General features: G+C 32.3%; 1 pseudogene; it reads left to right on the forward strand.

The window, feature by feature from the left end:
• Positions 1–9064: 9064 nt before the first annotated feature.
• LOC132064724 ((-)-camphene/tricyclene synthase, chloroplastic-like) lies at positions 9065–14665 on the forward strand (annotated as a pseudogene).
• The last annotated feature ends 3429 nt before the right edge of the window (positions 14666–18094 follow it).

Consider the following 18094-nt stretch of genomic DNA (forward strand, 5'->3'; position numbering starts at 1 on the left):
TACTCTGTACACCTCTTGACTATTCGGATCAGTGGCTATTTAAAATTTTCACTAAGGGGGTTACAATATGAAAAAGTAAACACACACAGAAGCTAAAGGGGCTTCGACGACTATTATATATATATTAAAAATAATTTTAATCATGTATAAACAGTGTAATTTTTCGTCGAAGGAGGTACGGAATCCCCTTGGCCCTTCCTCTCTCAGCCCCTGATTCGGGTAATCTCAAATATCAAATGATTAAAAAAATGAAAAGAGATCATACCCACAATCCTCCAAAGCAGTACACGTATTTTCTACAATAATATAATGGAATTCAAAACTTAAATGTGAAGTCAGCTTTTCATTTATTTCTTCACATTCACGTGAAACATACCGGGGTCGTTTGGTGGTTGGTTAGGAGTTGGTTATGCAGGTATTAAATCATGCATAAGTAATATCGCGTTTGATAACTGATTAGGAGATAAATTATTCATGTATAAAATTTTATACGGTATTTGGTTTGTAATATAGAAACCCACATAACTAATATATGTATAAGTTATGAAAGAATCTATGTATTATTTTATGCGGGATAGAAGGTGGAATAATTAATATATAAATAAGTAATAATTAAACCCGACATAACTAATCTTACATAAAATAATACATGTACTAATCCTTACAATACTTGTATAACTCTAACCGGCTACCAAACGATCCCATGGTGTTATGCGTAGTGATTTATTTCAGTGCAAAGATATGGATACCCGTCTTTTTTGCCGAGATATGCTCTCTTTTGGTAGTTGATGGTAAAACATCAAATCAAAACTGGTTCATTTCTTTTCCCAAAAAGGAAAGAAAAGATCTCCTTTTCATTCGGTTGTTAGCCACGAAACGTTATCGTTATAGGAGTATTTGAGTCAATATATTTTAGAAATCAGACTTTAATATAAGATGCAAATAACATTAATATGTTCGACCAAAAACAAAAATTATCATATAAGTCCAAAAAAGGACTAAAACATCAATAGGTTTGTTCAACAAGATTTTGAGAATCCTCTCTACATTATTAACTATTAGCAGAAGGATGTATCATGTATCTCACCAAAAGAAGGTAATAATAGGCCCTCACCTAAAAACACAGGAGGTCCCAAATTGTCTAGCTTCAGCTCCTTATATTAAAATCTAGAAGACCCACTGAGATAATTTGGGACCAAATTGCCAATGCTAAATGAAGTGTTCTGGAGATCGTTAGCAATTTTAATCTTAGGTGATGCGAGAAACTCATGACTCATGCATGTGTACAAAATGAAAAGTCAAATAAGCAACCAAGAAAAGGAAAAAGTCAAACGAAAGACAAATAGAAAAGCAAATGGCAGACAACGTTAAGAGTGCAAAGAGTCCGGCACCAAAATGGCTTCTTTTTGGAGTTAATAGACAAAAATGATGCCTTTTTTTTTTTTTATACCAAAATGGGTATTTCGTGGGTTATCCAACAAAATACCCAAAAAAAATACTATTCCGGTCCGGAAATGATCGTTGCATTTCGCTACACTTGAAGCGAAATGTAACAATTATTATTTTTTATTATTATTATTTTTTTTTGTATTTCGTTGGAATATGAACGAAAAATCCCTTCTTTTTTTTTGTTTTTTTTTTATCGTTTTTCTGCTCTCCACATCGCTGTGGTTTTAATTTTTTTGTTTGTACATTTCTGTTGGTTCAATCAGTTTCAGATGAGCATTGAATAGTCGTCAAAATAATATCTTTTATATTTCGTGACTTAATTTGCGAAATTTTTTACTTTTCTCCGTTTATAAATATTGTCCTATCTTTACCTATGGTATATCCTTCGTCTTTCAATTTTCTTTTATCCATCTCATATATTTCATATATTGTTTTTCTCTTATCTGTTTCATATCCTTCAACTTTTATTTTTTCTCTCATATATTTCATAAAAGATGACGGAAACTCATGTTAAAGTGTATTTATTTTGGGGTGGTGAAGTTGTGTATGAAGCAGGTTCGGTTAGATACAGCCGTGGTCCTGAAATAGGGGCAAAGGTTTCCAATTTCCCTAAAATATGATCGTCTACAACGCATCTTAAGGAGTAAAATGTTCGTAAATGATCCTGAACTTTCGGTGGTTATAACGGACGATGTCCAAGTTCATTTACGGTACCGATAGTTCACCAATTTATAGTGAGATGCCAATTACGGACGATGAATCTTTAATGTCATTTCTTCGTTGTCCTGAGATTTTTAAAAATCACATATGTATAGCGGCGCTTGACATGTATGCTACAGTTTAACGCTCTACCCAGGTTGAAGTACCAACCGACAATGAGTTCGATTTTGGAGGTGCGCTTTATCTCCCAAGTTTGAATATTGGTTTTCCAAGGGTGTAGTTCAACAACAAACAATTGTATGATTTCGTAGTCAGTCAAATGATACAACTAATTATGGTACACAGTATGATGGTATGGCTTCAACGCACTATCATAACTTTAATTAGAGTGGGCAGAATCGTGAGACGGGTGGACCAAGTAATGCTACTATGCAGTTGCATAATTTGAATTGTAATGTATGACACCCTTCACATCCAGGTCCAAGTGAATTGGACAGTGATAGGTAAATATAATCATATTTTATTCACTTTATTCATGGATCGTATAATTGTGTTTGACTTGTAAATTATATGAATTTTTCTTATTTATGGGCATAACGATTTTGAAGATAACCCCACATTGACTCAGCTCACACAAATTGTGAGCAATAACGATTTAGCTAATGATATAATAAATGAGTCGGATAGCGATAGTCCATTAGATCATAAAGGGACAGACGATGATCAATCGTCTGCCGACAGTGACTATTCTGATGAAGATGTTGCGACCCCCATTGATCTTAGTGTTAATTATCATTCAAATGGGATCCCATATTTGGATAATACAGAAGAAGTAGAACCGGAAGATTTTGCATACATGAGAGATAACTGTCCGTTAGCCGCACTTTGGAATTCCAAGAATCCTAAAGTTATCAAATCTGTTAGTTTGGTGCGACTAATTTTTTTAATAATAAATTATTTTTGAATTTTGTGATTTTAATTGGTGTAATTAGGAGTTGATATTTTTTCTTGTACATGCAAATAGGTATGTTATTTCACAAGAAGAATGAAATGAAAATGAACAGAGACTTATAATATAGCCCACAAAAAAGCATTTAAAACGGATCAAGCCAAAGGTACATTTTGGAAGGTTATTTGCAAGCGGCATGAGGAAGGTTGTAGTTGGATGATCCGTTTTTCGTTCATCGGAAGTGGTATGTGGAAAGCAGGAAAAGTGATTGAGCCACACAATTGTGACACGGATGATGATACAGAGGATCATTTCAATTTGAATAGCAACATGATTGCTACTTCGTTGATACCGTCTGTTATGATCAATGCATAAATCAGTATTAAGTTTGTTCAGGAAACTATAAAAGGGATCCATCACTATACTCCTAGTTATAGAAAAGCGCAAAAAAGGCGTAAGAAGGCCTTTGAGATGGTGTATGGTGATTTTGAAGGTTCTTTTAAACCGCCTCGATACATGGCCGCCCTAGAACATTTCAATCCGGCACTATTGTTGAGTGGACACACGAGTCAACTACAATGCAAGGCGAACACATCTTCAAGTATCTTTTCGGGCCTTTAAATCAAGTATCGATGGATTCAAAAGTTGCAGGCGGTCATCTCAATAGATGGTACCCATGTCTATGGTAAGTATGAGATGAAATTGTTGATTGTTGTTGGCATTGATGCAAACGAAAATATTTTTCCACTTGCATATGCTATAGTTGCACGTGAGAGCTATGAGTCATGGACTTGGTTTCTCAGTTTATTATGGAGACATGTTGTTTGTGATAGGAAAGGAATTGGACTAATTTCTCGACCGTCATCAAGTGGATCTTAATGTGTAATGATACATGAATGGTTACAGCCACCCACCACACATCATAGATTTTGTGTTCGACATTTAAAAAGCAACTTTAACAAGAAGTTTCTTAACTCTGATCTTGAGTAGCTAATGTGGTTGGCTGCTACAGAGCACTAGAAGAAGAAATACCAAATGAAGATGCAATAAATCAAAACTTTGTCACCTGCAGCGCATATGTGGTTGAGCGAGCTTCTGAAGGAAAAATGGACATTGTATAAGGACGGTGGTTATAGGTGGGGGACTATGGCGACAAATGTCTCCGAGTCTTACAACGGTTCATTGAAGAAAGCCCGTGGATTGCTGGCACGCATGGTTCGCTTGACCTTTAAAAATCTTGTTGATCATTTTGTTAAAGAGGGCACCCTTGCTGCTTTGCTAATGGTAAATAAGAAGACTTGGCCGCCCGGTGTTGATAAGAAGTTCCATGAATATTGGGATAGGGCCACTATGTACACTGATGTGATGAACTACAACACTGTGACTGGGGTCTTCGAGATTCTGACATTTGCACACGAAGTTAAGGGCGGAAATGTCTATAAAGTCTCTGACAATGGAAAAAAGTGTTCGTGCGGGAAGTGGAAAAACTACCACATGCCATGTTCCCATGCAATTAAATTCTATCGGATCCGTAAAATTCAGCCTAAGGACTATGTTAGCAAGTACTACAGTTGTAGGTATTACAAGCAAACATATAGTGGAAAGTTTTCTCCCTTGGGTGATGAGGCATATTGGCCTGCAAGTCCCTTCCGTTTAATTGCAAACACTGCATACGAGCGAACTTCTAGAGCCCAGAGAACAACTAGAAGGAGGAATGAAATGGATATTGCCTCTTGCACATGGCTGGGAAGGGTGCGGAACTTGCGTGCAAACCGGTCCATAACAAGAATCGTTTCCCAATCGTACTCGGTGGTCGTTGTTGCTTGTTTTGCCGTTAAGTTTTTTTCATGTGAGTTCTATGTTGTTGTTATCTTATGTAATCTTTGTTATCTTATGTAATCTTCAATAATAGTTGACGTCCTTATTTTAAAATATAAACGCTTCGTATTGTGGAGTTTAATTTTGTCTTTAATTTAACAGTTATTGTTTGATAAAACTTACACAACACTTTATTGAATGAACATAAAATTACATTATAATTGAAAATTAAAACACATAACACGTAGTTGGTCTAAGGGCGTTCGTTAGGCATGTCATCATCCGATTTGTAAAGTTTGTGTGCTAAAACACTTGCTCTTTCATGTTCTGTTAGCGTGCGATTTGTTGCTGCAGCTTGTTCTTTAGCGAGCTTAAGGATATAGTACCTACAACGTCTCACCAACATCCTATTATTCTCCTTTCGAATTTGTTTCACATTTTACTACCTCATATTCTACCATATCCCCGCGCTCCATCCACACAGAGAATCGACGTGGCTTGGGTGCCCCAGCTGCTCAAGCTCATTCATGAGCATATTTGACTCATGGTACCTATGCTCCCTATTCACGGCGTAATCCACGACAGTAGTACTCACATGGATCTGATTTTTTCAAAGATCCGAAAATCATCTTCTCGTTCGTCAAGCATGTGCGAGTTGTACATGTCCATCTTAAAATCATATGGATCCCATGTTCCCCAGTCGCTGTTGGGTGACTCTCAACTTGAGCTATCATTTCTGTTTTCCGGGAATGCCCAAGCAAAGGGTGAGGAAGAGCTTCTAGGAGTGTTCTCTTTATTCTTTGACATTTTTTGGACAGCAAATGGATTGTAAATGCTCAGTCGAAGCTTTTGGATAATTTGCGAAATGCAAAACAACAAAATTGGCTCTTGCTTGTGAACGCTTACCCGAAGATAACAATGACCGGTTAGAATTCTTTATAATGTAAATTTTGTTGCATTTTGTTGCATATGCACCGAAATGGAAAATAAAAAATTGGAGTAATCCAAGTTTATAAATAGCTTTTCGTCATGGACTTGTCAAATCTAAGCTTTTATATTTTGTTGCTGACCTTGCGAAATGCAAAGCTAAAAAATTGTCAGAAGCTTGTCAATAGCTTTCAACTGTATAAGTAAATTTAAATATATAAATATTTTTTGAATTAAATAAAATAACCCGAAAATACATATGAAAATTGTGTTGTTATGGCTAGATTCCGATAATGCGCTAATATTGTCGTGCAAGCCATCCAACAATATTATAATTTTTAATGATTTATAATACAAATTATAACATTAGGAAATCTAAAATATTATTTAAAAGACAATTTAAAAGTTGACTATTTAAACCTCGTATCAAGCAATACTTTTAAATTGTTAGCGTGATAACTCAAGGAAATATGGTTAGCTGACATTTAGATATATGCACAAATATTAATAATCCAGATTGCATTATATATAGCGGTACAAGTGAATTGGACAATATTTTTTTGGGTATTTCGTTGGATAAGCCACGAAATACCCATTTTGGTATATATATAAAAAAAAAAGACATCCTATTTTTGTCTATTAGCTCCAAAAAGAAGCCATTTTGGCGCGGGACTCACTCAGAGTGCAAAGTCTGAAAAGAAAAAAGAAAAGCATTGGCACATAATTGCAGTGCAACGTAATTAGTTCTGGTACCCGCGCGGTGGGCGATCGTAGCGTAGCAAATCAGTAGTCACATCTTATTTATAATATGACATTAAATCTAATTACTTCGATATTTAAATTTATATTTTTGCTGATATCTTTTATTTTCTCTTTATAAGTCTATTTTTATTGCTCCTCCTATATGCGTGTAAACTTAATTAAAGGTTATTAATAAAGTGATTACTTGAGTAATATATTGCCCGAGAAGAATTGTTGGTTGCACCCAAACAACTCTTCAACCACCTACGACATAATTTCTTACAGTCAAATTATTTTAATAATGAGATGGACTAAGCAATCTAAAGTGATATTCATTATTTTTTGATAGACTTTTCAGTTAGAAAAAAAAAAAAAAAAAGAATCGTTGAAATCTAATTTATAACGATTTTCTTTCAAAAATATTATTTTCAATTATTTACCTGTTCTAATTTATATTAATATTCTTTGAAAAAATCTAATTATTTTTTAAAATCATACCATTCTTCCAAACATAAATTAAAAACGCTGAATACGAATACAAAAAATTAACCAGACTCAATTAAAATATTTTTATTTTTAATTCAAATTAAAAAAATGAACCACATTAAAACTGTATTTTCCCAAGTATGAAATAGAAAGATAATATTTTATATCTCTCGTCTTTGAGAGGAGGTCGTCAACATTTTTACGTAGATCTGTTGTATAAAATAAAACAACTAAGGTACTAACAGAATTTTTTTAAATAAAAATCTGAAAAATATTTATAAGATTTTAATAACTGACGGCATGGAATACTCTTTTTTCAAAAAAATTACTTAACTTTTATTACCAAGGCAAATACGTGTTATCAAACAAAAAGCTTACAACCAACCAAGACTTCTTCCTACTATATATATATATTTTCCTATCATATCACCAAGCAGTACCAAGGATAAAATTTAAATTTTCAAGTCCTCTAGCTATCTGCATGTGGCAACTCCCTAGACGATCGATTCCTTGCACAATTTGTGTACTAACCTCTTCAATACTTTTCTTCTTTCCTTGAAGTATCCTTTTGATACCTTTCTATAGCCCCACAGAGTATACACTCCTTGCTAGCACACTACCATATATTTGAGCTTGTATTGATGGCCCATTTTAGCTCTTCACTCCATTCCATGGAATTGCCTTTGAATCTACTGCCAGCTTATTTGTTGAAATATACGCGGGAAATAAATGAACTTTGATTTGTTTAAAATAAACTTTTTCATGAATTTATTTTTATCTAAAATTACTCAGACAGACTGAGTATGTTATACTATATAAACAGATTCAAGAAGAGGGGCTGTACCTGACCTCTTTGATTTGGTTTTCCCATATGACTCGTCAGAAAATTGACACCAGCACACATATTGAGGCACAATGCTAATTATGAAGACATGGATTTTCTTCATCCACTAAAAATAATTGCAAGATTGGTCTAGTTGATCACAAGTTGGAGAGTTGAAAGATGCTTTCTTTGACCACGATTTTTAATTATTAACTGTTGTGAATTATAGTATTTCACTTTTTATGTAGTTTTTAAATGTAAAAATTTATGTTTAAATCCACATCAGAAATTAGTTAATTAGTTTGACCATCGTACATAGACACATAAATTGAAATGGATGGAGTAGTATTCAATGGCGGAGCCAGGATTTCCGTTGAGAGGGTTCAAAATATAAAAAAGTAAACATACGAAGAAGCCTAAGGGAGGTTCAACATCTACTATATATACATAAAAAATAATTTTACCCTTACAAAAACAGTATTCGGATGAACACCCTCAGCTCTATGTGGCTCCGCCACTGGTAGTATTCGATGTTGAGTGTAGGTAAAAAGTCTCACATTGGAAGTGATTATTAGTACTCCATCCCTTCAACGCCTTAAGAAATAATAAATAAAATGCATATTTTATCATGATATCCATATTAATTTTGTGTATAGTCTTAAAGGACGTGAAAAAATGATTTGAAATGAGTAATTAATGCTAAGAGTAAAATAGAAAAAATAAATTATTTTTCTCTTGATACGAACGTGGATAAGTAAAAATGAACGGAGAGAGTAAAAGAAAAGAAAATTACTATTCCCTCCGTTTTAATTTATGTGAACCTTTTGCATTTACGAGAGTCAAATTTTATAACTTTGACCATAAATTTCGACATTAATTTTTCAAGTTTGTAAAAATAAAATTTATATATTTAGAAACTACATAAAAAGTACTATAAGTCATGATAATTTATAATCCATATAATTAAGAAAAAATGTAAGAAAAGCGTGGTCAAAGAGCCACCTCGTAAACTCCCCAAATAGTAATAGATTCACATAAATTAAAATAGAGAGAGGGTACTATATTTAAGGATACTTTTAATGATGTCACGAGCAGGCTCGGGAGAATATATATATTTATGGTTAGTGTTGGGGATTCAACCATCCAAAAATCTCTCCCACGCATTGAACTGAATCAATTAATCAATGGTGGCAATATTTAGCAACGTGGGGATGCTATCCATGGCCACCTCAAGAACACCAACTCCATCTACTCGTTTCACCTCAAGAAAGCCATCATTAGTTGTATCAAAAGCCTGCCTCTCTACAACTGTTGATGGTGGCATGAAAGCTGAACCACCACATAATCACTCTCCTATTTACAGTATTAATCTTTCATCTTCACATGGAAATACCACTAGGCGTTCCGGGAATTACGAGCCTCCCATGTGGGATTTTCAATTTATTCAGTCCATTAACAATGATTACGTGGTATTTTTTTGTTTATATAGCACACATTCTTTAATAACTGCATTATATATATATATATATATATATATATATACACACACACAATTTGTTGTATCATTCCGCTAATAAGTAATCTTTGCGTAGGGAGAGAAATATATGAAGCGCTTTAACGAAGTGAAGAAGGAAATAAAGAAGATGATAGTTGATGAGGAATTAGAAGAACTAGAAAAGTTGGAGCTGATTGATAATTTAGAGAGGCTCGGAGTGAGTTACCACTTCAATGACGAAATCACGCAAATATTGGGGAGCATTCACCAAAGTAGTTCAGCCACAGGAGATTCATTATACTCTAACAGCCTTGAAATTTAGGCTCTTGAGACAACATGGTTTTCATATCTCTCAAGGTGCTATCTTTTTTTTTTTTCCCTTCAAACTAATTGCAATGGCTTCTTCTTCTATGCATGCATGTTTTGAAAATTGGTCTCGCCTATTTCTTCTCTTGTTTTTAGATATACTGAACAATTTCAAGGATGATCAGGGTAAATTCAGGCAAATTCTTTGTAAAGATACAAAAGGATTGTTACAATTATATGAAGCTTCATTTCTCTCTTACGGAAACAGAAACCACTAATTTGGAGTATGCTAATAGATTCGCATTTTCACATCTAAAGAAGCATTTGCTCGAGAATCAATATGGTGAAGACAACGTGACAATTGCATTAGTCCGCCATGCGTTGGAAATTCCTTTGCATTGCATGATGTTGAGAGTAGAGACAAGATGGTACATTAACATTTATGACAGAATGCCAAATGCTAATCCTCTTTTGCTCGAGCTTGCTAAGTTGGACTTCAACATTGTTCAAGCAACACACCAACAAGATCTAAGAAATCTATCAAGGTGAGATTTCTTTTAAGCCAATTCACTAGAGGTGCCTAGAGTTAGTTTTTTATTTATTTATAAAATGAATGGAACTCAAAGAAAAAAGTTCAAGTAACGTAAAATATATATCAACTAGAGTTTGACAGTGTTACAAAAGTTTTCTACTTGACTATAAGATAATTTGAAATATAAGTAACTACTTATAATCAGTGGATTTAGTACCTTGAAGAATACACTAAGATCCCATTTGGAAATACCTTTTTTTGTTTTTTCTAAAATTAATTCACTTCAATTTGAAGTCGAGTTTTTCAAGTAATTTTTTTTCCCCTTCTCAAAACATCAACATTGCTTCAACTTAAATGCATGTCCAAACACAATCATTTTCAAAAACCTTTTTTCAACTTAATTTTAAATATTAATTTTTTTTCGAGTATCACTAAATTCATGTTCATATGCCTACTGACTAACATTCTACAACAGGCTAAATTACATTAATAATGTAATTTTTTCGTGATACAGTTATTGTATATAAGTTAAATCTGAGAGAGCATATCTAGGCATCAATAGGTTTACGACACATCTGAAGCATTAATCTTCATGTAATTAAGGTGGTGGAAGAGCTCATGCCTTGCAAGGGATCAACGCTGTACCCTACCTTAAAAAATTGGTAAGAACTTTACTTCTTACTTTGAATCTTTTCCCTTGTTTTAATTTCTAAATTCTTAATAACTATATATTTGAGACATGCATGTTATTAAATTAGTGGGCAGATTTGTGCGAAGGTTACTTACAAGAAGCAAGATGGTACTACAACGGATATACACCAAGTCTGGAAGAATACATCAATAACGCATGGATTGCACTTGGAAGTCATGTGGTGCTAGTAAATGCGTTCTTCTTTGTCACAAATCCAATTAGCGAAGAGGCATTAGAATCCTTAAGCAAGTACCCTGACATAATTCGTTGGTCTTCTACAATTATTCGTCTTGCCGATGATTTGGCGACATCATCGGTAATGTTTTTCACCATTATCTGTGATTAAAATTTTACCACTCTTTATTTAAATAACATTAGAGTACACTAAATTTGAATGGAGACATTAAGATTTAAGAAGAGATTTTAAAATTGAGTAAAATATTGCTCAGCACAATATGATTCGACTCACAACCTGTAAAATGTCTAATGGAAATACTATACCATATATAGTCGTGTTATCCATAATTCTCAACAGGGGCGGATTGTGGTAATCCCCCTAAAAAAAAAAAATTACACTATATATACAAGGTTAAAATTATTTTCTTTTGTATCTATAGTAGATGTTGAATCCCTTTCACTTCTTCGTATATTTACCTCTTTATATTTTTGAACCCCCTAGGTGAAAATCCTGGATCCGTCACTATTTCTCAATATCAAACATTTAAACCACTTAATATAATGTAAATCCTACACAAAGTAACGTTCATGTAGTACAAACAAGTGCAATGAAATTAAGTCTATAAATTTAAAATACACAAGGTCAACTTCCAGCGTCAAAATAAGAACTTAAATTTCTTCAGATTTAATCTATATGCACTACCAGTGCAAAAAGGTTCTATGTTATAGATCAATGCAATTTTACCTGTATTTAGCAGGGTTTTTTTACCTTGTTTTTTTAGCAACCAATTCCACTCATAATGGCCAAAACTGTAGTGGCTTTTTAAGTAACCTAATAGTGTAAAAAATCTTTTAATTAACTATAATTAAACTCTATATCTTTTGTTTTCAAAGTAGCTAAAATTTCATGCCCAGCAGAAATTCGTTGGGCTTCAAAATATTTTATGAATGTAGCATATTCTCTATGAATTTTTTGACATATAGATAAACATTTTAATTCTGATGGTTATAAAACAAACAGTATTTCCATGGATTCCAAAATAGGGGTTATAAGAAACTTTTCTCGAAATTTGGGGGAGAGCCTGCATCAGAGGCCGTGGAGCAAAACGGTGTAGGAGAAGGTAGAGATGAAAATTGGGGAATTTACGTAAAAGACTAAAAAGCCCTTAGAAGCCTGTCTATATTTTAATTAGGTGGCAAGGGGCATTTTTGTGAAATAAAAAATGAGTAAAATACTAACCTATTACCTTCATGTAGTAGGTTAGCAAAACCCATATATATTCTTTTTTATTTTTATTTTTGGTAAACATATATATAATTTTTGAGATTTTTACCTACTAAATCAATTAGTAAAACTTATATATAAGAATAACATATCTTTTAAACAGTAACAAATATAGCACATTTTATAACAGATGTAGCATTTTGAAAAGAAAAAAATTAAATACCATAATAAACCTCATTTAATTTGTAACCCTCTCCATTAATTAAGAGATTTATTCCCATAAATGCACTTTAATTGCACTTGCTCTTGCCTCTCCCTTTCATATTCTTTGTCTCCTTCATAATTTTCTGATTTTTTTTTTCTTTAACTTTTATTTTTATGTTGCATATTTTTAAAAAATAAAATTAATATATTTCAAGTATATTATATTGTGACTATTTTCTATTATATTAATATTCCATCTCTATATATATATATATTCTATATACACAAAATATGCAAATAATAGTGTAACATACATCTAATACATATTCTATATATTTTCTTAAAAATATCTGTGCAATATTTTTCTATATATGTATTGTTAATACAATAATAATAATAATAATAATAATAATATATATATATATATATATATATAATATTTTTTTCTATATCTATTTTCTGATGGATGGAGTTTTTCCTAATGGAAGTTATCCTTTTTCTATTTAATTTTGCTATTTTTAAGGATTATATAACTAGTAATCTAGTATCCCTATTTAATGGGATGGAATCAGCTGCGTTAATTATGGAATAAATTCTTAATTGATTGAGTTGCATTAATTTCAGCCAAGCGTGGAGGCTACATACTTTTTTGTGAGTTTTGTCATATGTTATTTGGCTATAACTGTGTATTAAAATTTTATGCTAAAAATAGGGTTGTCAAAACAATTTGAAAAACCGACGCAATCGACCGAACCATATCGTAACGAATCAATTTTTAGTTTTTTTTTATGGAAACCGTAGATTTTGGTATGAAACTATAACCATACCGAATAATTAGATTCGGTTTTTATTTTATAAAAAAAATTGAAAATTCACTAACCGAACCGAATACATGTATATATATAATTTATATGGGTAGGTTTAAATAGTAAGTATAAGAAAAATTCTTGAAGAATTCTTGGACCTTGGGTACTTGGCCTTGGGGTAAATTTTGTTAAAAGGGAGTACAATACAAAATCTAAAATCTATTGCCGCTGCTACAGCAACTCAAGTACTCAGCGTACTTTATTCTTCATGATTATCTAAACTTTAAGTTTCAGCACAGCAACAAATTTCATACTCAATCCATCAACATTAATTGTAGGCTACTAGACTTTGAAGTGAGATTTTCACAATAATTGCTTTCAATATTCTACTATAGATTATTATTATTATTATTATTATTATTATTATTATTATTATTATTATTCCAAAAAAAGAAAAAGAAAAATTTATGTTTATGAAACCTCTTCCGCCAGCTACATATGATAAAAACTTTGTTGATAGAATAATGATCCTGTATAGTTAAAACAGAGTATCCACATTAAAAAAGATGCTAAAGTACGCAAACTTTATTGTTCAGCGAAATCAATTATAGACTCCAATTTAAATCTAATTTAGTATAAATTTTCATACGCCTCTTCATAATAATAGTGGTGCATCATGTGATTATGGTAAACATAATGAGTATATTGCTACTGTTAATTGTCATTTTAGGATATTATAAAGGGAAAAAAACTTTCATTCTCTGTTATTGTAACTTTTGGGTATTTAATTCTATCAAATTTTATCGGTTGCACTAACCGTTAGATGACGTTTAAAAAACCAAAAATTAATCGAACTCTATCGAAATCGAAGAGAAACGACGATTGGGACGGTTTCGAAAAGTCTAATTTTTGTTACACACTATAGAGTAACTGAAAATTGGTATAATACAAATTTTTAAAAATAACTGACCGAACCAAACCATTGACGCCCCTAAGCTAAAAACATGTAATGTCAAATTTGACACCGTATAGTTATGATACTTTCTTTATATTTTTCTCTTACTTCAGGATGAAATGAAAAGAGGTGATGTTCCCAAGTCAATTCAATGTTACATGAATGAGAAGGGTGTTTCTGAAGAAGATGCAAGAAAACATATCAAGTTTTTGATACAGGAGACGTGGAAACTGGTGAACACAGCTCAACAGGAAAATTCGTTGTTATCTGAAAAATTGGTTGGATGTGCAGTAAATCTTGCAAGAACGGGACAAACCGTTTACCAACATGGAGATGGCCATGGAATTCAAGATTCTAAGATTAAAAATCGCATTTCCCAATTATTTTTTGAGCCCATCACTGTTTCAATTCCATAAAGTTCTGCCTTTTGCTTTTTACATATGTATATTTAACGAGTCTTATTCTAAATGCTTTATATTTTATGTGTTTCTTTATTAGAAAGATCACGGTGAAAATAAGTTTTGTGTCTTACATAGCAAGTTTTATGATGCTCTTTTTTTTCAATTCACAAGTTAGTTAATTTAAATCTTACTTTTGGATCCATAAATATCATGCGTTTCTTTACTAGAAAGATCACTGTGAAAATAGAATAAACTTCATTTTGTGTCTTACATATACAAGTTGTATGATGCTCATTTAAGGTCGGTTTTTTGAGGTCGAAAACCTGTTTTTTAGTAGTGAATATTCAAATCTTACTTTTGGATCCATTAATTTTAAGTTCGCCAAATTGAGAAACCAAAAGGAAATTTCACCAAATTTATTATATTTATGTGAGGCATAAAGTTGAGTTATTCGAGAAATATCTATAGAAAGGGCCACAACAATAGATGTATTTTGGGTGGATGGATGACAAATACTTCTACGTTATGAGAAACGTGACTACAAATAGTACGTAGCTTAATGAAGACATTAAAAAATTATCGAAATGCAGTAACAACTAACAAGCCCATCAATCTTAGGCTGAGTACGAGATGGCAGTATTCAATTAAAAGAGTTTCACTCTTAACCAATGTCTAAAAAAAAATTATTTCGGAGAAAACCTTGCCATAACAAACATTTACCAGGAACCATACTCCCAAGTCCCAATCCTCATTAGAGGAAACAAATACAAAGGAGGGCTTCATATCACTCTCCGATGAACAGAAAAAGACTACCGTCTTTGGAGGTACACACTAATTGTGAAAGTATTTGGAGAAAGAGTCTCTCACCACCTCATAAGAGCAAAATTGACATACCTATGGAAATCTACTAAGCAACTAATCCACATCGATTTAGGTTGGGATTTCTTTATTGTAACATATAGTTAAGAAGAAAATTTGACTAAAGCGCTCTCTCCACCAAGGCCTGTGGTTTGCCTCGAGGCATTTTCCGTCAGTGCCCGGGAACCTAACTTTGTCCATGTTGATACAATCATATCCTGTACAGCTATATGGATAAGACTATTTCAATAACCCACGGAATTTAATGACAGAGAAATCTTAGAAAAATTGGTAAACTCTGAAAAATTGAGTCCTGCACTTAGGCGACTTTAAGAGGAAGATATACTCATATGTCGTATCTATATCCAAACAAGAACATTTACTCAAATAATATAATTTTCTGAATTTTTACCAAAATAGACTAAACGTATGTCTCAGTAACGGTTTATGAAGTTATTTTGTTAAAAAATTTCAACGGGCAAAACTAACAGCAGACAACTTTAACCAAAATAGAAGAAGTTATTGCGAGTAACTACTTAACCTGAAAAGTACGCTACTCTCAGTAATGATTTTCTGCTCCTTGCATGAGTTGATTTTTATGGTGTACCCATTATTTAAAACGTCATAATCAATAATGATTCTCTGCTTAATGGGTTTTCATATCTCTTCCTTGTGGTTTGATCAATCTTTGAAAGCAATCAACCGTCACAAGACCACCAAGTGTTCCTTATCAGACGTAAATCTTCATTCACCTCCTTTTTTTTTTTGCGGGGGGGGGGGGGCGGGTTTTGGGGGGGGGGGGTGATGGGCGTTGCGGTTCCCTATTCTACGACACGAGCGCACGTTTTCAGCATTTTACAAGCAAAGTTCAAAGCCCATTTTTCATAATCATCATTTTTGAATCTCAAATATACTTCTAACACCTATTTTGCAGCAATACCCATTTTAAAAATGTTAACACAACCTGAAATTTCAATAACATTCAAGCAAAAAATATAATGACGTTTTTTTTATAAAAAAAAAAAAAAAAATCATACTTCCTCTGTCCCAATTTAAGTGTCTTAGATGGTGTTTCGATTGGAACCAGCTTTTAAGCCACTTTTAGCTTATTTAGGTTTTGGCAACTTTAAAAAATGCTTAAAGATAAGTGTTTTTAAGCAAAAATAAGCCAAAAGTCATGCGTTGGCCAACTCTAACTCTAACTTAGGATTTTACTTTCTTATCCCTTATATTTTTTATAACTCCCAAAGTAGGCGTTTGGCTATGCGTTTTCAAACGATGATTTGAAACCATGACCCCAAATCAGCGTTCGCACATGCATTTTCACTCATGGTTTCAAATCCCAAATCATCCAAAAAGGCATGATTTGGGGTTTGAAACCATGGTTTCAACTTTTTTAAATATAAAATTTAACCCATAAGTTTATATTTTGTAAAATAAGACCCATAAATTGGTAGATATTTTTAACAACTATCCCCATCAATCTCATTAACTTCCACCAATCTTTATTTATATCTACCAACCTTTAATTTATGTGGGAGGATTATATTAAAGAGTAGTTACATTATTATTCATGTTAAATTTTCATTTTTATTGAACTAAAGTTTGATTAATTGATTTTGTATTTTTAGAAAAACCTTCTAGTGGTGTACTGATTTTATTATGAACTATGACTTGCTCATTTGTTAAGATTGTATAAGAATTGAGAATGTTTTGATAGTTTTCACAATTTGTGGAGTTTTTATATCTATAAGAGAAAATACAACTTAAAATATCTAAATTACATGTTCAAACATAATTTAAAATCATAATTTGAAACCATATTTTCAAATCATGTCCAAACGGGCTATCGTTTAATACAAAAGCCCTACCAGCCTCTTTTCTCACCCTTTTCTCCATTCACGCCTTTTCTATACTCCATCCTTTCTCTGAAAATTTCCCTCATCTTCTGGATTTGATTTATTTTTTATTTTTGGACATCTATTTTATTTTTCTAGTTCTTCTTTTCGTTGATACCATTATCGCAAATTTCCCTCAACTTGTTGACATCTGTTTCCTTCACCTCTGTGGTCCGATTTTCTTTGTTAGATTTCTTTCTTTTTTCTTTTATTTGTTTGATACAGCAATCTTACTGTTATTTTAATGTTTTTACTGTTATTTTAATCAATATAGAACTACAAGTGAATTGAAATATAAGTTAATTTTTGTTTGAATGAATCAGATTAACATATCTTGGATAATCAGCTTATTTATAGTGTTAATAGCAATAACGATATTTCAATCATTTCAGCGCTTTTTTACCAAATACCTCAACAGCTTTTTTTAAGCTTCAATACTTTATTCAAATATGTAATTGTCTTATTCTTAAAGTTGTGAAATAAACTTCAGCTTTTTATATTGGACTTAATATTATAATGGGTAGAGTCATAGGTTACTAATCTATTGAACTTTTGGACTAATTAGTATTGGACACATATTACACGGGTAGGGATAAATATAAGATATAAAAATTTCAGGTACTAAATCTGATATCCAATCCAACATTCAAAATTTAAAAAAAAAAAAAAAAAAAAACCTGAGTCCAATCCTTA

Source organism: Lycium ferocissimum, chromosome 7 (genome assembly GCF_029784015.1).
Source record: "Lycium ferocissimum isolate CSIRO_LF1 chromosome 7, AGI_CSIRO_Lferr_CH_V1, whole genome shotgun sequence".
NCBI lineage: Eukaryota > Viridiplantae > Streptophyta > Magnoliopsida > Solanales > Solanaceae > Lycium > Lycium ferocissimum.